The following is a 19,175-nucleotide window of genomic DNA, read 5'->3' as shown; positions in this document are numbered from 1 at the left end:
AACAATGAACAACTGGAAATCAAAAAGAAAAAAAATATATACATACCACTTACAATGACATCTTCCCAAATTAGTAGTCAATTTTACTTAATATGTGCAGGATTCGTGTATGTAGAAAACTATAAAATACTGATGACAGAATCCAAGGAAATCCAAGTAAATGGAGAGATTGTTCATGGATTGGAAGACTCAATTTGGCTAAGATGGTAATTCTTTGCAATTTTCTATAGATTCACCACAATCAATCAAATCTCCAGCAAGGTTTTTGTAGATATTGATGAACTGATTCTAAAATGTATATTAAAAGGTGAAGGTGCTAGAATACCCAATGCAATTCTGACAAAGAATAAAGTGAGAGAACTCATATTACTGAATTTCAAAATTTACTATAAAGTCATGGTAATTGAGACAACATGGGGTTGGGAAAAAAAATAGATGCTTTGATCAGGGAAACATAATAGAGAACTCAGAAATAGACCCTTACAAATATAGTCAACTGACTATTGACAGAGATGCAAAGGCAATTCAATGGAGAATTGTTGGAATAATTGGATATCCATATTCAAAGAAAAAAGAAAACAGACTCCACACCATACACAAAATTAATTTACAATATATCAGAATCCTAAATGTAAAATGCAAAACTATAAAGATTCTGGAAAAAAGAAAACAAACTTGTGTAACCTTGGGTTGAATTTTTATATACAACATCAAAAGCATGACATGTAAAAGAAAGAGAAACAGATAATTTGGTTTTATTAAATTTTAAAAATTTGACTTCCAAAAGTCACTTTTAAGAGAATGAAATGAAAAGAAAAGCCACAGACTAGGAGAAACATATTTTTTTTAAAGATTTTATTTATTTATTTGACAGAGAGAGAGACAGCGAGAGCAGGGACACAAGCAGGGGGAGTGGGAGAGGGAGAAGCAGGCTTCCTGCTGAGCAGGGAGTCCGATGCGGGGCTCAATCACAGGACCCTGGGATCATGACCAGAGCCAAAGGCAGATGCTTAACGACTGAGCCACCCAGGCACACCATAGGAGAAACATATTTTCAAGTTACATATCTGACAAGGAACTTGTATCTAGAATATACAAAGAACTCTTAAAATTCAACTCAATTAAAAAGCAGACAAGAGATAGGAACAGATTATTCACCACAAAAGACTATAGATGGCAAATAAACATATAGAAAGGTACTCAACATCATTTGTCATTATGCAAATACAAAATAAAACAACAGTGAAATATCACTAAACACCTATCAAAATTCAAAAGCAAGTAATAGCAAGTGCTTGCAAGGATAAAGAGCAACAGGAATTCTTACTCACTGCTGGTAGGAATGGAAAATGATACAGTAGAATGGAACTGGACCACTTCCTTACACCATACACAAAAACAAATTCAATGGATGAAAAACCTAAATGTGAGACAGGAATCCATCAAAATCCTAGAGGAGAGTAGGCAGCAACCTCCTTTATCTCGACTGTAGCAACTTCTTACTAGACACGTCTCCAGAGACAAGGGAATCAAAAGCAAAAATGAACATTAAGGATTTCATCAAAAGAAAAAATTTCTGCTTAGTGAAGGAAACAATCAACAAAACTAAAAGGCAGCCTATGAAATGGGAGAAGATATTTGCAAATGACATACCCAATAAAGGGTTAATATCCAAAAATCTATGAAGAACATTTCAAACTCAACATCCAAAAAACAAATCATCCAGTTAAGAAATGAGCAGAAGACATGAACAAACATTTCTCCAAAGACATACAAATGGCCAATAGACACATGAAAAAATTCTCAAGATCACTTATCATCAGGGAAATACAGATCAAAACCGTGATGAGATACCACTTCACACCTGTCAAATGGCTAAAATTAACAACTTGGGAAACAACGGATGTTAGTGAGGATGCAGAAAAAGGGGAACCCTCTTACCCTGTTGGTTGAATGCAAAGTGGTGTAGCCATTCTGGAAAACAGTATGGAGTTTCCTCAAAAGGTTAAGAATAGAACTACCCTACAACCCTGCTATTGCACTACTAGGTATTTAATCAAAGGGTACAAAAATATTCATTTGGAGGGGTACATGTACCCTGGTATTTATAGCAGCATTATCAATAATAGCCAAATTATGGAAAGAGTCCAAGCGTCCGTCAACTGATGAATGGATAAAGAGGATGTGGCATATATACACAATGGAATATTACTCAGCCATCAAAAAGAATGAAATTTTGCCATTTGCAACAATATGGATGGAGCTAGAGTGTATTATGCTAAGCGAAATAAGTCAGAGAAAGACAAATACCATATCATTTCACTCGTGTGGAATTTAGGGGAAAAAAACAGATGAACATATGGGAAAGGAAAAAAGGAGAGGGAAGAGACTCTTAATGATGGAGAATAAACTGAGGGTTGATGGAGAGAGGTAGGTGGGATAGGCTAAATGAGTGATGGTATTAAGGAGGGCACTTGTTATTATGAGCACTTGGTGTTATACGATGAATCCCTAAATTCTACTCCTAAAACCAATATTATTCTATATATTAACTAACTAGAATTTAAATAAAAATTTGGAAGAAAAAAATGATTGACCTTAAAAAAACAAAATAAAATAAAACAAAACAAAACAAAATGATGCAGTCACTTTGAAAGACAGTATGACAGTTTTTTTGTTTTGTTTTGTTTTTAAGATTTTATTTATTCATTTGAGAGAGAGAGACAGAGAGAGCACAGGCAGGGGGACGGGCAGAGGGAGAGGGAGAAGCAGACTTCCCATGGAGAAATGAGCCCAATGTGGGACTCGATCCCAGAGTCCCAGGTCCCCGGGATCATGACCCAAGCCAAAGGCAGACGCTTAACCAACTGAGCCACCCAGGTGCCCCAGTATGGCAGTTTCTTATAAAACTAAGTACAGACTTACTCTCTAACCCAGCAGCCATGCTCCTAGATATTTACCCAATGATCTAAATATGTGTATATAGATACAGATATCTATACATGGTAGGTAGGTAGGTAAATAGATGATAGATAGATCATAGATAGATAGATAGATAGATAGATAGATAGATAGATAGATGATAGATAGATGATAGATAGATGATAGATGATGATAGATGATAGATGATAGATGATAGATGAATAGATGATAGAGAAATGATAGATTAGATAGATAGATGATGATAGATAGATAGATAGATAGATAGATAGATAGATAGATAGAGATAGATAATAGACTGATTCGTAATAAAGAGTGGCACACACAATTATAGACACTGAGAAGTCTAAACAAATGTCTGGGCATCTCGTGGCTGAGTCAGGTTGGCACATAAAATTAATCATGAAATACAGGTTAGTATATATGTAAGTATGTCCTAGCTTTATCCACTGAGAGGGCTTAGAAGCAATGAATTCCCAGTAACAATAAGCACACTAATTTTCTCGAAGTCAAACTTCAAGTCAGTGGCAAGATCACTAATGTAAGCATATAGATGTCTGACCACAACACCTGAGAGTTTAAGCATTAGGATTAACTGAGTCCCTGGACATTTAATTTTTAAATAGAAGACTTTATAATGATCACAATTTCTTAGAAATGCAAATTATAGATCTTGATCTGGTACATGAGATATATGCAAAATGACAGAAATTAGGCCAGATGCAAATTTAATATCTTCTTGAAAGAAGTAATGCCCAAAGTTGTAGGATTTTAATAAAAATTATTTTGCTTGACCTAATTAAGTAATTGTCTCAACACTTTTTATAAATAGACTAGAATCTTAGAAGTTTTTGCTAATATGTCCAAATGGTGAGCATTTTTTCTTAAACAATTGTGTACTCAATCATTGATTGCTATATTTAAATGTGGCTAAAATCTATAAGAAAATTATCTGATAGAGGAGTGACTGCTATACAAAGTTTTTTAAAGGACATATGGAGATATTTGTCATAATTACAGTATGTAAATCATTAATGACATATAACATTAATTTATAATATATTGGTCATAACTTTTGGTAATCAATGACACTTTTCTGTGATGCCCTGGCATCTTTAAAAGAGAAAGAGGCAGAAACTATGTATGATCAAAACATATTTAAGATAGACCCCTATTTAGTTTAATATTTAGCTCTGGATTTTCTGGTAGGTACAAGTTCTTTAGTCTACAAGCATACCATTAATGTTATTGATATAACACTTTAATAATTACAATATTCTTTTCAGTTATTAATATATCATTTGAAATAATGTAAAAAATATTCTTACCAACACTAGAAATTATACAACAAAAACCAATGCCCTTAATTTCTGAGGGAATATAATATTTTATCCAGTATTTTTTTCTCAGCTATATTATTTACCAATCCTAAAATCAAAATAAGGACTTTTCTGATATTGACGTTCTCAAAAAGTCTAGTATCTACACATCCCTTTTAAGGAAATATTAAAGGAGGAGCACCTAGGTGTCTCAGTTGGAAGAGTGTGGGACTCTTGATCTTGGGGTTGTGAGTTCAAGTTCCACTTGGAGTGTAGAGATTACTTAAATAAATAAAAAACGTAAAAAAAATTAAATGATCTAGTCAAGAAAACCAAAGGAGACAACATGAGAAAAAGGAAGATATTCAATCCAAACAATTGTGGATATGGAGTAGGAATACGTGTTCTAAGAGTTACAGATGGGGTTTTACTGCAGGCTTAGACAACAGCAGGTCTAGATTGGAGCAGAATGACAGAATAGACAAGTGCCAAATAGAGGGCGAGTAGTTTCAAGAAACTGGAGTGTTGCTTGCCACATTACCATAAATTTAGTAAGTGATTGAAATAATTCTAAAGCAATTTAGACAGTTTATTTCTCATGGAACAGCAGGACACATGAGTTTTTTCTTCACGTGGTTCTCATTGACCACCCCCCACGAGTCCCATAGAGGCTCAGTGGAACAGTGCCCACAATGCATCTGTGAATGTAAGCAAATCTCACAGAAGCAGGGGGCTTTACTATCCTGTAATTAAATAATTTTTCCCACTAACCTGGAGGGACCAGGGACCCTATATCTAGGGTCTAAGGATGTTACCTTGAAAAGATTGTTCAAGACTTGTAAAAACATCATGGAGAATTGTTTTCCAACACCACTGGAAACCCAAGAGGCATTACCTTACAATTTTGTTCTTTTACCAGGAAGAAAAAGAAAGTTATTCAGAAGCTTCATGAAAGAGGGTTGTGTTAAAGTTAACTAAAACATTATAAAGTTAACTACAACTTGGGATTATTTTAAGCAACTGTTAGTGTTGAAAAATAATCCTTTTGATTTTGACATTCTCGTTTTAGTGGCACGAGGCTTATAGTATTAGGTAGTGTGGTGGGCATGTATCTATAGCATAGTAGATCACACTGTGGTGAAAATTATTTACAGACATAATAATATGAACAGTATTTGTTGATTTTCAACATTTAGAACCAAGCTGTAGACAAATCAGAGAACACATTCTTAAAAACAGTATTTAAATGTAATAAACAAATATATACAGATGAAAGAAGCTGAGGTGAATCAGTAGAAGTGGTGGAATTTAGGGAGTCCAGTGACACTTTTCTGAAGTTGATGGAACAAGAAACAAGTTTACATGTATTAGTTAAAGTTACAAAACCACCAATAGAATAACCATAATAATATTTTAGTGTCATCATTGGGATGTGGCAGTTGGGGTAGTGAAATAGGCTAAAACTTTACCTTTCATAAAAGACAGTAGATATTGCCTATGACTGGTATAGCATCAGTGAAGGATACATATATCAGAATAATGATAGGAACAAATAAAAGAACTAAATGCCAAAGTGATTCTAATCAGTAGAACAGGATTTTCAAGGGCTGGGGCAGGGAACAGTTGTTCTCATTATATCTTGATTTGTACTCATTAGTATTTTACAAGGTGCATGAATTATTTTGAAGCGTCAAAACTATCATCTTATAGAAACAGGAGTTATAAATCTTCCATAAATATTTTAAGCTTATTTGTTGTGATTCAAAAAATAGCTTTTTTTGTAGCTATTTTCTTTGGTATTATTAAACATTCTTTGCTAATTCTGTTTGGGATGAGTTCTGCTATTAGAATTAAAATATTTCTTTTATAGTGATAGAAATGTCACATTTTCAGTAAAGATTCTCATGAAAAAAATCAGAGCTCTTTCTTTCAGAAAACCTAAGTTAAGAACAAATAAATACATTTTAAGGAAAATTTAATGTAAGTTTAAGCCAAGTAAGTGCTATCTCCTATCAACTTTTTCATGAGAATAAACAGGAAAAAATAATGAAAAACTGAAAAGGACAGTGAATATCAAGTAAAGTGTTGCCACACTCCATTTAATAGCACATCATAATGTAAAAGTTCTCATCCAGTCATTTTTGTTCAGAGATAAAGCATACTTTCATTATTAAAAATGATTTGGAGAAAATCATACATTGAAATTCTTGAGCACATTTTTATTTCTGGTAATATAATTATGATCAGTGATTTTATATTTAATATAAGTATATTACTGATATTAGTAATTCTGTAAAAATAGTAGAAACAGTAATCATTTTGCCAATTAGTAGGAAATTGGCATGAATACACTTTAGAATAAAATGCACAAAAGAGAGTTATTAGTAATACATTAAGTAAGTTGTGTATTGCTAAAATATCTATCTTCCCACATCTCCCTGGAAGCATTAAAAATGTTTCCAAAGAAAGTACAAACAAAACATCTAAGAAAAAAAAAAAAACTAAATGATGTATGTTTCCTGGTTGGTCTTTAAGAATGTTTATTATATAATATTTTATGAAAATTCGGCTTCAGAAAATATACACTATAAGCAGATGGCTATGACTGTAGGTGAAGTGAGGCAATAAAATTTTAGACTTTTAACAAGCAACCTAAAATGATTTAAACATTGCTTCTTGTAAACGTATACAGAAACATTTGCTTGTACTCAATTCACTATGAAAACAAAGGTCACTCTTTATTTCTTCTTGGTAACTATAACATAATACAAATACTATAAGTTATTTACACATATAATCCAAAATATATACTGTTATTGATAAAGCATATGACATATGACCATACTAGACGAGAGACCTTAATAGCCTCCAGTAATGACAGTGTAGTTAAGGGTCAGGAGGCATAGCTTCAATTCCTCACTCTGACATTTAGTAGCTATGTGATTTTAGACTGGTTACTTCTCCGTGATTCAAATTAATCATCTTTAAAGTGAGGATTCAAATATAATCCACTTCATAGGATTTTGTGAAGATTAAATGAAATAATGTTTGAAGTGTCAAGCATGTATTAATGAAGGCTAAATTATATTAGGCCATTCCTTTTACCTCTAAATTGACAAAAGTTAAGCCCAACAAATTTAGGGGATTTATTCAAAGTTTACAAAGGTGGCAAACCTGTGTTGAAATTAGTCTCTTTATTCTTAGAAATATGCAGAGTGTCGATTTAGGAAACAGAAAAAACACCTGGTAACTATAGGCATACCTTGGAGATATTGCAGGTTTGGTTCCAGACCATTGTAAAAAAGCAAATATTGTCATAAAGTGAGTCAAATCAATTTTTTGGTTTCCTAGTACACATGTAATAAGGTATATTTGTACTATACTATTGTCTATTAAGTATGTAATGGTATGTCTAAAAAACAATGTACTTTATTGTTAAAAATTGCTAGCCATCATCTGAGCTTTCAGTGAATCATAATCTTTCTATTGGTGGAGGGTCTTACCTCAATGTTGATGGTTGCTGATTGATTGGGGTGATGATTACCAAAGGTTGGGGAGTCTGTGGCAATTCCTTAACACAACACAGAAGTTTACCACATCAATTGACTCTATCTTTCACAAACAGTCTCTCTGTAGGATGCAATGCTGTTTGATAGCATTTTACCCACAGTAGAACTTCTTTCAAACTTGAAGTCAATCCTCTAAAATCCTACCGCTGCTTTACCAACTAAGTTTATGTAATATTCTAGATTCTTTGTTGTCATTTCAACAATATTCACAGCCTCTTCACCAGGAGTAGTTTCCACCTCAAGAAATCATTTTCTTTACTCAGCCGTAAGAAGCAACTCCCATCCATTCAAGTAGGATTATGAGATTTCAGCAATTCAGTTACATCGTCAGGCTCCACTTCTAATTCTAGTTCTCTTGTTATTTCTCTGCACTTACTTCCCCATTGAAGTCTTGAACCCTTCTACGTCATCTATGAGGATTGGAATCAACTTCTTTCAAATTCCTGTTCATGTTGATATTTTGACCTCATGAATTACAAAAGTTCTTAATGGCATCTAGAAAGATGAGTCCTCTCCAGAAGGTTTTCAATTTACTTTGCCCAGATCCATGAGAGAAATCACCATCTATGGAAGCTGTGGCCTTATGAAATGCATTTCTTAAAAAATAAGACTTGAAAGTCAAAATTACTTCATGACCCATGGGCTGCAGAATTAGTGTTAGAAGGCATGAAAACATTAATCTCATTGTCTCCATTAGAGCTCTTTTTTTTTTTTTTTAAGATTTATTTATTTATTTATTTATTTATTTATTTATTTATTTATTTGACAGAGAAAGACGGCGAGAGAGGGAACACAAGCAGGGGGGAGTGGGAGAGGGAGAAGCAAGCTCTCTGCCGAGCAGGGAGCCCGATGTGGGGCTCAATCCCAGGACCCTGGGATCATGACCTGAGCTGAAGGCAGATGCTTAAGGACTGAGCCACCCAGGTGCCCCTCCATTAAAGCTCTTGGGTGATCAGGTGCATTGTCAATGAGTGGTCATATTTGGAAAGGAATCTTTTCTTCTCAGCGGTAGGTTTCCACAATGGGCTTAAAATATTCAATAAACATGTTGTAAACAAATATGTTATCATCCAGGCTTTGCTATTCCATTCATAGAACACAGACAGAGTAGGTTAGCATAATTCTTAAGGGCACTGTGATTTTTGAAATGGTCAATGAGCATAGGCTTCAAAGTCTCTGCTTATTTAAAGTCATCGGATGCATTAGCCCCTAACAAGAGAGTCAGTCTGTCTTTTGAAGCTTTGAAGCCAGGCACTGTCTTCTCTCCAGCTATGAAAGTCTTAGGTGCCATCTTCTTCCCATAGAAGGCTGTTTCATCTATACTGAGAATCTGTTGCTTAGTGTAGCCACCTTCATTAGTTATTTGAGCTAGCTTTTCTGGATAACTTGCCTCAGCTTCTACATCAGCAAGTGCTTTACCTTGCACTTTCCTGTTATGGAGATGGCTTTTTTCCATAAACCTCATGAACCAACCTCTCCTAGAGTCCAACACTTACTCAACAACTTCCTCACCTCTTTCAGCCTTCATAGAATTGAAGAGAATTAAGGCGTTGCTCTGGATTAGGCTTTGGTTTAAGGGAATGTTGTGACTATCCTGATCTTCTACCCAGACCACTCAAATTTCTTCCTATGAGCAATATGGTTGTTTTGCTTTTTTATCATTCATGTATTCACTGGAATAGCACATTTAATTTCCTTCAAGAACTTTTCCTTTGCATTCACAACTTGGCTAACTGGGTGCAAAAGGTCTGGCTTTTGGCCTGTCTTGGCTCTCAACATGCCTTCTTCAAGATGCTTAATCATTTCTAGCTTTTGATTTAAAGTAAGAGACATGTGACACTTCCTTTACTTCCTTTTACTTGAACACTTAGAGGCCATCATAGAGTTATTAATTAGCCTAATTTCAACATTGCCGTGTCTAGGGAAAGAGAAGGAGGCTCAAGGAGAGAGACAGGAGGCAACCAATGGAGCAGTCAGAACATACACATTTATCAATTAAGTTCACCATTGTATATGGATGCAGTTTGTGGTACCCCAAAATAATTGCCTTAGTAATATCAAAGACCACTGCACACAAATCACAACAAATATAACAATAATAAAAAACTTTGAAATATTATGAGAATGACCAAAATGTGACATAGAGACTTGAAGTGAACAAATGATTTTAGAAAACTAGCACCAGTAGACTTGCTCAATGCAGGGCTGCCACAAACCTTCCATCTAAAAACCATAATATGTGCAAAGCACAATAAAGCAAACTGCAATAAAATGAGGTATGCTGTATTTATCCATTAACTTTATGACCTTCAGTTTCCTCTTGTGTCCAACTCATAACCAATAATACCTACATGTTGTGAGGAGTGAATGAAATGACAGAGGCAAAGTATCTTGCACATAATAGATGTCAGATATATATTATTTTTACCCTTTTGCTTTATATTCTACATATTTGTTGTGTTCTCTCAATCCCACCAGATTGGCTGGAATGGATTATATGTTGGGAATTGGAAATGAGTAGTAGTAAAAGGAACAAATATTTATTGAATACTAATTGTATACACCAAGTGATTTGTTTGCATTGTTTCATTTAACTGGCACATGCTGAAGTTGATCTTTCTACAACCACTACTGGTATTCTAATTGCCAAAGTCTGTGATCGTTTCTCAAGCTTCATATCACAGAACATTCCTCCTAAATTTGGGAGTCAAGTTCACTATCTCTTCCAAGGCAGAATCCTTCAGTTTATGGTACACTGTTCTTTCCTGATTCTCATTCCCATCTCATTAAACCTTGCATAGATTCCTCTTTCTCTTATGGGCCTGTGCTTATCAGTCTTTTCCAGACCTCTCACTTTTTACACCTCAATAGGTCTCCAGTGTTTCTTCCAAACCAGATCTCTTGCCTCAGATGTGTAAACACAAATGTGTCTACATTTGGATGGACCCTAGACTCTTTAAACATACTGTCTAATATTGGACTTACTGATTTTCCCTTCTAAACTCGATATTTTTACAAATTTCCATCTTGGTTTTATGATCATAATCTTCTCAGGAGTTGTCATTGACTGCTGGCCACATCACCTTCTCTAAATTCAATCAGTCAACAAGTTCCTAATCATTTTGATTCTAAAATATTTCTTGAATCCATCACCTGCTTCTTATTCCTAATACTTTAATCACTATCCTCTCACACCTCAATTATTGCAAACCTCCAACTGCTCTTGCTTTTCCATTCTTGAACTCTCATGTTTAATCTTCACACATCCTTATTTCAATGTTTAAAATCCAAATATAACCTCTCCTCTACATGTTGAACTCACTGAAAATCTTTGTAGACTGGTTTGTCCAAACATTTACTCAAAATATTTCTTTGTTATTCATTATTCATGTTCTTTTAAACTATGATTTCCAAATAAATTAAACAAATAGTGAAAAGATACATTGTAATAAAAAAACCCAGAAAAACCATGAAAAACTTCAAAATATGCTTTTAAAATTAGTTGTGGAGGTATATAGAATACAATGAAATATAATTTTAATTTTGTAAGCATTTTGAAATTGAAAAAATATGTAGGCATATTTATGAACAGAAACATCCATCACACAGTAGCATTATTTTTTTTCTTTTCTCATTTTAGACACTTGCAAAGTAGGTAATTTGATATGTAACTAACAGAACCTATTCTATTTCTAAGATAAAAAGTAATATATTCAGTAAATTCACTAATAGTAATTCACCAAAAATATTAATAGTATCAGCAAATAAAGAAATATAGAGTAATACACACAGTGTCTTTAGTTCAACTAAATTACTTATTCTAAATATAATCTACAGAAAAAGAATATATTCTCATTTGGGGGGTTAATTCAATATGGCTTCATGCTTTCTTCTATAAAAAAAATATATATCTAAAGTTGATGGTCTATTTTTTTCTTATCTTCCAAAATACCACATCAGTTTTTTTGGACTATATAAATACTTCATTGACTTTGCTTTCCTTTTTTATTTTGAGGCTTAAAATTATCATCAGGATTCTGGGGACTCATTGAAAGTTTTGGAAAAAGCTAGCAAGCTACATAAAGAAACTATAATTTAAACTCTGAAATGTTATTCCAAAGAACTATTTAGAATATGTGATGCTAACTTTAAATATATTTTATAGTTTCTTTACTTACAAAAGAATTTTTCAGGAGTTCTAAATACAAAAAAATTGACCTCACTTCCACATTTAGAAAAATTATCATTCTATATTAGAAGTGGAATAGCAATATCTCATAATCTTACATTATCTTCAATATTAGTGGAGAACAACACTGTTTAATATTGGGCAGATTACAATTTTTTAGATACATATTATGTGGATGGGGGACAGTGGGCATGTGTATTACTGGAAGTAGTAGTGTATTACTGGAAGTAGTAGTATTTTATATCTTTATTTGTGATTATGCAATTATTATTTATTTTCTTTCTTGAACTAAGCTTGAATGGAATGTGGTTTCTGGGTTAGGGTTTAAGTCTCTAAACTACAAAGAAGATGAGACCAGTATAATAAAGGTTCAAGTGTGGAGACAGTTTGGATAACAGTATCCCTCTATTTGATGCATTTTTATTTGTTCTTTCAAGAAATGTACACACACACACACACACACAGAGAAATGTACTCATTTTACCATGCAAATGTCAGCAAAAGTGTTGGCTGATAAACTCTTAACAATCTCAACATATCCATTTTGAATCCAGAAATGTGCAGTGTCTGGCTTCATCTTTTGGTTGTCTCTAATGTTCAACTATAAGTGAAGGCAAACCATATCACAGTGGACATTGATTCTGATTGGACTTGTATCAGTTCTGATTTGTTGGGGCCCATTCCATACTTGTTGTTAAATATTGTGACTATCACTCCTGCTTTTAAAAAGCGTTCTTATATTATATGTTGTAAAGAATTATTTTCAAATAATGAATTAGATATACCCTTGAAAGGAGTGAAACAAAGACTATGTATAAATAGTCCTTTGGTGGCCTAAGAACTAATACGGGGCTTTCCTTGCTTTTATACCTGATAACATACAGCTTCATAAACTTAAGATACAAAATTTTTAACTATAATTTATAGGGAAGATAAAGATTAATCCTATAATAATTTTATGCAGAAAATAAAGTATTTGTGTACAATTTGAAATCAATCACCTAAATAGCAACACACAAAAAAAAATACTTCAGGGAAGAGCTACAGCTATCTCCACGTTTAAAACCATCCCTTTCCAAAAACAGTAAGTGATATTGTAATGGTGTTACATGATGACAGAAGGTAGCTACATTCTTTTGTTGAGCAGAGCCTAACCTATAGAGATGTTGTACACCTGAAACTAATGTCACATTGTCAACTATACTATAAAAAAGAAGTGGTGTATATATATATATACACAATAGAATATTTTCCAGCCATAAGAAAGAAGGGCATCCTGCCATATGTGACGACATGAATGGAGCTTGAGTGCATTTTATGCTAAGTGATATAAGTCAGACAGAGGAAGACAAATACTGTATGTTATCAGTCATTTGTGAAATCGAAAAGCAAACAGAGTAAAATGGTGGTTACCAGCTGGGGTTATAGGATATGTGTTGTTCAGGGGGACAAACTTGCAATGAATAGTAAATAAGTCTTAGAGACCTAATTTACAGTATAGTGAATAGAGAACAATATTGTATTATAATCATCAAATGTCCATAGAACTTAATTATTCTAACCACTGAAAAGAAACGATAATCATGTAACATGATAGGTACAAATTATCACTACAATATCAATAATGTTACAATATATAAATGTATCAAATTAACATGTATACACCTTAAATTTATAGTGTTATGTATCACATACATTTCAATTAAAAATAAACTTTAAAAAGTCTCTTTCTGGGTTATGTTCTGTTTTTTAAGAAATATCAATTTTAATCCAGAAACATCTTTTAAATATTCCACAAGATTAAGCTTCATTTTTATTATAAATTATCATTTAACACTACCCAGTAATTTTATTTAATTTTATTTTTCTATGAATCTAAGAAAGTAAAATTATGGAAGAACTTACCATTTATGAATATTATTTTTCATGGAGAAGTTTGTGTGTTCTAAGAGCATATTAATACACTGATGTTAAACTGTTTCCTACTGAAAATTCATTCCACGATAAAGGGGACTTTTTAAAGTCCATCTGAGAAATAAATGGTCAAACTATATTTTTTTTTTGCCAATTGGAAGAAAGCATAAATAAGTTCTTACTCAATGTTCTTTTTTTTAACTAAATTCAGTTATAATCATAGCACAATAATTAAGTAAATTATGTTTCTTAAGAGGGCTCCACATGATCCAGAGCAATGAAGTGAATAGAGAAAAAATGACTGTGTCAGACACAGAACTCATCCTCATATTTTGTCTTTTTGTGGATAAAACCTATCAAACTTTCTAGTTTAGCATGTCAAGAGACAACTGAAGACTTTATAAATCTATAGCTCCCCACATGTATTTAAAAACATTTTAATCAGTCTTGGATGAGGTATCTTTCATTAAAAGAAGAGCTCTTTTTGTTTCTGTTGTTGGATGATCTGTGACTCCACACGTGACTTTCATGGGCATAATGATCTCTGATACAAGAGGGACTCGGAACAATGTCTTCTTTAACTTGTGCCTGATGTGGGTCCTAAGCAAGAATAAAAGCAAGCAGAGTGTCCTTGTACTTTGTTGTTAAACCCATTGTGCTTAAAAATGTGTGGCTGATACCAAGGCTCAATGTTTGAAAAATATGTTTTTACGTTGCCTTCGGCAACAACATATGAATCAAAACTGCTTTCTTCTAACTTTCTAGTCCTATAGTGCCAACTTAACACTAATACACACAAATTCTGATATAAACTAAGTAGCAAAAGCAAGTACTGAAGAATTCAAGAATCTTTAAATAAACTCCACAAAATTATAATCGCAAAAACAATGAAGGAATGAAGGTATAGGTGTTAACAAATGTGTTTGGAGTTGTAGTTAAAAATATAATTTTCCTGAAGATCTTAAATGACCAGAGAGGGTGTTTTTAGTTAACAAAAACAGTATCCTGTACAATTAGGTTAATACATTTAAAATCTAAATAAGCAGATATTTATTTGAGAAAGCATAAATTAGCATAATTGTATGAAAAAGATACATGCGCACACACACACACACACACACACACTCTGCAAAGACCAGTAGCTATGAAAAGAATGTGAAAGATTTATCAAAGAAAATAACCAATAATAGCTCCTAGGCGACAGAATTCAACCGCTGAGTTATGACAAACTTTCAATGCAGTTAATTTCCAGTGTATAAATACTATTAACTAAAGAAATGAAAACTCTCCAAGCATTTTGTACCCAATCTGATAAAAAAAAGCATAAAAAATAAAATTTAAAATGACAATGTATGAAAAATTATATACTTTATTAGAATTCAACAGCATTTAACAAGTGTCATCAATTAAAATGATATAAAGATTCAAAGATGGTTTAATTTGAGGAAATACACCCATAAATCTTTACAATTTATATATATCCTATTTTACAGATGAAAAAACTGAGACACATAAATTTAAATATGATGCCAAAGGTTACACACCCAGTGCAGAACTATTCTACAATCTATACTTTTAGCCAATAAATTATGCTACCCCACAGGATAACACCACATAAAACAGAAAGAAGTTCTGTAAAAGAGTTACACACACACAAACACACACACACACATTTACAATCAAAACTGAAGAAAGCAAGTCTAGTATGCAGGCTAATAGTTACAGTGAATGAACATCTAATTCTGATACTCTTAGAGAATGAAGCTAAAAGAGAAATAGATTGAGTTACAAGAGTCCCAATTTTTGATAAAAGGAAACTTAAGTTGTACAAAAAAATGCAGGTGAGGATGTAATGGAAACTATGAACCACAAGACCAAAAAACCCAAACTGGTATTTTTTTATTAGCATTCTATAAATCACCCAGTCAAGCTAATTTACATGTCACCTCCTCACATAGTTACCATTTTGTGTGTGTGTTGTGTATGGTGAGAACTCCTGACATCTATTCTCTCAGCAAGTCTCTAGTATTCAAAATGGTGTTATTAACCAGTAGTCATGCGGAACCTTGGATCTCTAGCCTTATTCAACCTTCATAACCGTGATTTTACACCCTTTGACCAGCCTCTCCCCCACTTCCCACATCTCCTAACCCTTGGTAACCACTTTTCTACTCTCTGGTTCTATGTATTCAACTTTTTTTAAGATTCTCCATATAAGAGAGATCATGCAGGTTTTCTCTTTCTTCTTCTGGCTTATGTCACTTAGCATATGGACAACTTATGTTGTCCAGGTACATCCATGTTGCTGCATTTGGCAGAATCTTCTGTTTTAGTATATACTTGAATGGAATATTACATATCACAATTTCTCTATTCATCCATCAATGAATACTTAGGTTGTTCCCATATCTTGTAAATAATGTAGTGAGAATGGTAATATAGACATCTCTTTGAAATACTGATTTCATTTTCTTGGATATATACCCAAAAGTGGTATTGCCGATCATATGGTAGTTCTTTTTTAGTGTTTGGAGGAAGCTCATATTATTTTCCACAATGGCTGTGCCAATTTACATTGCCATCAACAATGTATAAGGGTTGCCTTTCCTCCACATCCTCATCAACACTTCTTTTCTTTTATCTTTTTGATAATATTGAAATATTTTATGGGTTCTCTTCCATTTCTCTTTCTGTCTCCACTCCAACTCAGTATTTCAATTTATGAAGGTGTGTGTGTTTAGATGCATGTTGGGGTGAGGGTAAAGGGCATTAAAGTGATATTATTTAAAATTAATAAAATTTTTAAGAGATTAGAAATACAAAACCATAATAGCTATATAGACACATAATTATTTAAAAAAAAAGTATTTGGGAGATTAGAATACTCAAATTTGAAACTAAAAAGAAATGTGATTTAAAGGGTCTTCTGAATCTAGCCAGTCAAGTGAATAACCTAATGGAAAACATGGAATATCATAGGTCTAAAGTTTACTGTGTTTACATACCACCGCCGTGTAGATCATCTAAGATACTTCTAGGGTATATTCCTCTGAATTTGGATTTACCAACTACAAAATAAACACTTTCTAAGGTCCTTTCCATTGCTCTTGATCTTTGGTCCTGCAAATCCCTCCTAAGATTTAGGATTGCATTATATATTATATGCAAATTCTATGGAAAATGATCTCTTCCTAGACCATGATCACAACCATGAATTTCATATTAACCTGGCTATATAAAATATATTAGCTTTAAAATTCATCTGGAATGTCAATAGTCTTTGAATGAAGTTGATTAACCTTCCAAATAATCATTCTGTGTTTGTGACCAAATGATAAACATTAAAAAAAAAAATGGTGACTAGGGTGAAGAAAGTAATACCCTATAGGAACCTAGAAGCATATGGCCTTTGTAATCTTGATTTTATGAGTTTGAAAAACAGAAAAATGTATCGTTAAGTTAACAATTGAAGAGGGTACGGTATACTTATTTACCTATGTAAATTCAGAATCTGGAATTTCAAAAATGTAAGCTATTTTTTTTATTTTTGTTACTTGACTGTATATACTTGGACCAATTTGTGCATATCCACTATTGAATACATTAGGAGGACAGAGGAGAAATTAATTTTTTTGACTTCATAAAGGAAATGCAATTTATTAGTTTTTATAGATTATAAGTAGCTTTGAAGAATTTATTCTGCTTTAATATAGTAAAAACATAATATGATGTCAATTTGATCTCAAATGTAGGAAGTCAGAAAGATTTAAAAACTATTTCATTGTGGGTAATTTCTTCCTCACTTTTCTAAAACAGAGATGCTATTAAACAGAATTTCCTGCACTGCCAAAGTCAGTCTATCAAAAGTATGCTTCTAATATAAATGACAGTTGAAAGATTAGAAATGATACTGAACTAAGTTTTACATTTCCCATGTCTCTTGGCCTTTGGCACTGAGTAGAAATGACATTCACAATTTTCTGTACTGCTTTTCCACAGCAGCTAGAAAAATCCTGTACTCACTTTGCCCTGACAATCCATCAAAACAGGATTATTTTAAATTCTTCTTACCTCTCTTTCCACACACTATTGAACACAAATGATCTTTGTCCCCTGACGATATGACTTTAAGAAAAGTTTCCTTCTGGACATACTAATATAAACGTCATCCAGAGAATCTGAGCAACGTGAAACATAATCATTGTTTACTCACAAGGAATCCTCTTCTCAAATGTGTTACCTTCCATATTTAAAGCATATTAAGTTCCTTTTGCAGTTTGTGGGAGGATAGGATAAATTGATCAACATCAAACATATCTTCTCATTCAAAAGTAAGTTCAAAAGCAGGGAATCTTATTGAAGGGAAACCTTGTTGAAGAGTGTGATGTATTAGAGGAATTATGATACTCCTTTTCAACTGTTCTTAATAGCCTCCAATGAAAAGAATGAGACATGGATGTTGAATACCAAGGTAGGATTTACTTTGCACCTGAAATGATTTTCAGAGGAAAATGTATTCGATTATATAAATAGGGAGTGGGTATGAGGAAGGCAGAGATATTAAAGTAGTTCAGTTGAAGGAAAACTGTAATTAGCTCTTAATTATATGGGGGCTGATTAATATATTCAAGGTCATGCCGAATATCCTAATTTGGACTATGCTAGAAGAGTGGATTGGGGAAATGGTGGGGTGGGGAATTCAGAAGGAAGCAAGCTCTGAAGCTGGACATAGGCATAAGGAACAAAGGTGAGGCTTAAAGAACAGGGCTCTTGGAAGGCAGCTTAGACCTTTTCTTCCATCACATGTTGTCTTTGTGCATGCACATTGCCTAATGTTCGAGCACTAGCTCACCATGAATTTGCAAGTCAATTTATTTTTGAGTATTAAAGTTGACTTAGTTGCCTTATTAAAGGTAATATGATAACATAGGTTTTCATTTTTAAATTATCTGAAATATTAATGAGTAAAGACCAATCTATGTGGTATAGTTAAAGTTCAAAACTTTTATAATCATTATATTGTACACCAGAAACTAATATTACACGTATGTTTACTAACTGGAATTTAAATAAAAACTTAAAAGAAAACCTTTATCTGTACTAAATATTTATCATAGCACTATAACATGGAATACCAAGTATACCATGCTTAACAAAATACATACTTTATATCAAATGAACTTCATATTCACTAAGATTTTTCCCATCTGCAAATCAGTTATTTGTTATTTTTCATAAGAAAAG

General features: G+C 33.0%; 1 protein-coding gene across 1 annotated transcript in view; it reads right to left on the bottom strand.

Annotated features, from left to right (window-relative positions):
• The window catches only part of SPOCK3 (SPARC (osteonectin), cwcv and kazal like domains proteoglycan 3), a 477,033-nt gene that overhangs the window by 139,580 nt on the left and 318,278 nt on the right, over positions 1-19,175 (bottom strand). The window lies entirely within an intron of this gene.

The sequence above is a fragment of the Mirounga leonina genome, unplaced genomic scaffold, assembly GCF_011800145.1.
Source record: "Mirounga leonina isolate KUSES-001 unplaced genomic scaffold, KU_Mleo_1.0 Mir_176, whole genome shotgun sequence".
Taxonomy (NCBI): domain Eukaryota; kingdom Metazoa; phylum Chordata; class Mammalia; order Carnivora; family Phocidae; genus Mirounga; species Mirounga leonina.
Note: the sequence above shows the minus strand (reverse complement) of the source record. Positions and strands in the feature narration are given on the sequence as shown.